A 4,397-nucleotide genomic window follows, 5' to 3' on the forward strand; every position below is an offset into this window, starting at 1 on the left:
TCTCTAAACCGTTTTCTCCTTTCGGGAATCCAAGATTCCACAATCCCCCCAACCTTACAAGGTTAAAGTTATAACCCAAGCTTCATCAACATCCCATACTTTTCTCTCAATTGCTTCCCTGAATCTTTCCAAGGCCTCCTTGATATCCTCCCTACCACCCCTGTCCACACCCCTCTATGATCGCTCCAACTTTGTCACGCTTCGTTGTGTCATTGTAGTATAGTTTCGCAATAATGTCTTCAATAACGAGTGTCTTGCGTCTGCCAACAATGAATCCCTATTTTTCCTCCTTGTCTACTGCGTCAACCCCATCAATACGAAAAGTTTGTCTTCAACTTCGACAAGACCAACCCTTACTACACCACCTTCCTTATCGAGTCCATCATCAAACTGCGGTGAAATCTCCAAGCTCGCGGCTCTGATATGGTGGTAGGCATCAACAAGCCTGAGCCAATGCTGGTACAATTGGCAAAGGTCGTCAGAGATGACACAAACTACACACACTAGGAGGTTTCTCATGACAAAGCGAAGATTGAGAAGAAGGTGGAGACAACACTGAAAGAGGAGAACGTGAAAATAAAATACTTTTGGTGAAACACATTGTATCATCTAAGGAAGTAAAGTACACCACTCTCCACATAACCACCATTTATCATATTAAAATTCATCACTGGTTTAATATAATCTATCTAATTCATTTCAAAACATTTGAAATTTAAAGATACACCTTAACCTAAAAAGATACAAGATAACAAAGATAAAATAAATGACTTAAGGATTATATTTTAAACATGTTCTACTAAAAAATAATATCTAACACATTTCAAGTACATCCAATCTACAACAAACTTTAGCTCTAAATATCAAAATGAAGACATTACACAAATAACTATATAGTAGTGTTGGATTAGTGTCAAATCCTACCTCAACTTTTATCATCAAATAGTTTAATCTACATTATTTAACTGTTAATAAAGTACATATATATCTCGAAAAAAAAAGTTTGGTAAACACGTCATCCGTTAAACATTTATAAAAGTTTGATATAAACATTATAACAATTTCAACTCATATAACTAACGTTAAGCATGTTAATTAGAATAAAGCTCATTCGTAAAATGAAATAAATTCGTTAAGTAAATTTAATTAGGGAATTATCATTATTATTTTGGGTTTGAATTCGTTTCATGAATTTATTAAATCTATTGAGCGAATCAAAATCTACTAAATGAATAAGAACCACTTAACAAATCAAGTTTGAAATTAAGCCTAAATCTTTGTATAAAATTTGATGAGTGAGTTTTCAGTTACGATGCAAAATCAGTAATTCTACAAAATTTTACCAAAATCAAATTTAATTCTAAATAACCAAATTATTGATTTCAACGAATTTAAAATATACTAAATATCACTTGTAAAATATAGATGTCATGACAAATATTATCAATTTGAACACATCAAATCAAATTTCAAGTGCTAAGTTAATAACAATACAAATACAAGTCATCATCCTTAAGAAAATAATAGTTATTTAGAATAAAATTTTAAATAGTTTTCCTTGTGGATTTCTTAACGTTGAAACAATAACCAAAATAAAGTATTCCCACTAATCTAGCTGTCTACACGTTTATCACTAAATCAATCAAAATAAAAAATTAAAGATGGAAGACCTGAAATGAAAAAATTAAAAGATTTAATTAATAGGACCAATATAAAATGTGAGTTATTCACAGATGAAATGAAAATGTTAAAGTTAAAAGATTATAAAATAAAAAGAAACTCTAAAATATATTATAATTAGATAAAAAAGTATTTTATATTATGTTTCATCTGGTACAATTTTTAAAAAAATATAAAAATTAATTTTAAGATTTAAGAGAGAAAACTGAGAAAGTATTGTTTGAGAGAAAAACAAAAGAGACACGCAATTGAGATTGATTTTAAAAAAAAAAAGAATGAAAAGGGAGAGGAAGAGAAACGTATTTATAGATATGTGATATAACTATATATACGAATCTTTTTAATTAGGTTTAGATAATAAATTTTATTGAAAATCATTCTTTATTATTAATTATTAGTTATAAATTTATTAATATTTAATTACATATCAAGAAATCCTTTAATACTTAATATATAAAATTTTGTCAAAAAATTATTTTAATTACTTAAATAAGATTTAGGGGCGTATATTAATAAACTGGTCAAAAAATTACTGGAAGAGAAAAAACTTGTCCTATAAGAAAAATAAATTTTGTTTTTGTTTGGTTCCTGGCTGTGCGTGGTTATACTCAGGAATAGGTGGGGTAGCATGAAAGTTGAATTTGACTTTCTAACATAAAAAAGTAATAATTAAGGGATAATTGTCGCCTGCAATATTGGTGAGTACAAACTAATTATTTTAAAGATTAAAATTTAATAATACTACGTAAGCTTAAACTTATATTTTGCATTTTTTTTTTACAAATAGAGTTATAAATATAGTATTTGAAAAATTTAACGAGGTATAATAATGTCATATATTCTAATACAATTTAAAAGTTTAAATTATCAAGAAAATATCTATCAATGTTTTTTTTTAATTATTATTAACATATTTCCATATGAAAATATTTATATTTGAAGTATAAAATGGTAATAACATGAATTTATTTATTTTGTGATTAGCTATTTAATTTAAGGATAACAATATAAAATTAACTTTAAAGTTATTATGGATACACTACGTTAATGATAAGAACATTATGACGTTAACACGTACAGTAAATAACGAAATAAGTATATATAACTATTTAAAGTTACTATGGACACACTGCATGTCACTCTAATAGTGCGATTTCCATCTTTTTAACTTAAAATAATGAAATGAATTTGAAAACATTAGGTCCACAAAAAGCGATGGAACACGAATTAAACTCTAAACCGTATAATCACATATAAGAATATGATGTAAGACGTAGCAGTTGGTATAGCAGGAAGGAATGGGATAATGGAAACGACACACACCGAAAGGATTTTGATTTTGATGTTATTTTATTATGGGACGACAATTCTGTTGGTGACATTATTTGTCATTGATTGTGTTGAAGCACAGAGATTGGTTATTTTCAGGTAGCTTAACATCAATTCGATTAATAATGTGAATTGTGTCACCACGTTAGGTATAACTTAAATTATATTGGTACGTCAATAGTTTAACGTCAACCACTAAGTGCAGTCTAAGTGATAGCTAAAGGGAAGAATTTTGTGACGTTGGAGTGCAGCTCAAGTAAGTAAAGAATCACGACAACTCATGCGCAAAAGATAAGAGTAGTCACCGTTTGATGGCAAACGCTTCATTCATGACTAAAAATTCAAGGGACATGAACTAAGCAAGCCCAAGTTGATATTCATGTGGATTGGAGGAAAATATAAAACCCAAGTCTATTATTTTTTCTAAAAATATTAGGGCAGTAATATTTTTGTAGGCCTAGTAACACTAGTGCTGGAAGAGGATACGGCACTGGTTAATTTCACTCATAGGCATCGGTTTTTGAACCGAGGCATATGCAGGCGAGACAAAAAGTGGTAGCCTTTTTGCCTCGGTTCCAAACCGAGTTATGTTGTCTGTCTCTACGGCCTCGGTTAGAACCTAAACCGAGGTAGTATGATCTTTTTTTTTTCTGATTCTAATTTCAAACTCCAAAACCCCAAACTGAAAAACGTTAAAAATGAAAACTCTGAGATGAAACTCAGATGAAACAGCAAATTACATACTCAGATGAAACAACAATATTACATTGTCAGATGAAACAACAATATTACAGATGAAACAGCAATATTACAAGCCAGAATATTACAACATCCAATGTCAAAATTCTCTCTACAGAATCAGCAAAATTACATACTCAGAAGCAGCAAAATTACAACAACAGAAGAAACTCAGAGAAGAAACCCCAACCGCCGCAGGCCCGCCGTCCCTCCACCTCTTGCCCCGCCACCCCGACGAAGCCTTCACCGGCTTCTGTCCCGCATGCCTCTGCAAACGCCTCGTCCTCCTCGACCCCAACAACAACAACAGCCTCGCCACTGCTCGCAAACCTCCATCCACTGCCGCCGTCGCTCGCAAACCTTCTAACGGTGAAAACAAGCTTCTAATCGGTGGAATCAAAGGGAAATGGTGAAAAGGAGAAGAAACCCTAACGGAGATGATTCTGTGAGTGTAGAAGGCTTACCGTGACGATGAAAGGCTTGCAATGAGGAGATCCCTCTCGCGAGCACCGTGGAACGGCAGCGGCCGACGGCGTGGTTGAACGGCGGCTTGCGGCAAGGGATGAACGCGACTTGCGGCAAGGGTTGAACGGCGGCTTGCGGCGAGAGGGCAGAGGGCGAGAGGGCAGAGGTGAGAGGGCGAGAGGGCG

This window comes from Vigna angularis, chromosome 3, assembly GCF_016808095.1.
Source record: "Vigna angularis cultivar LongXiaoDou No.4 chromosome 3, ASM1680809v1, whole genome shotgun sequence".
Classification (NCBI taxonomy): Eukaryota; Viridiplantae; Streptophyta; class Magnoliopsida; order Fabales; family Fabaceae; genus Vigna; species Vigna angularis.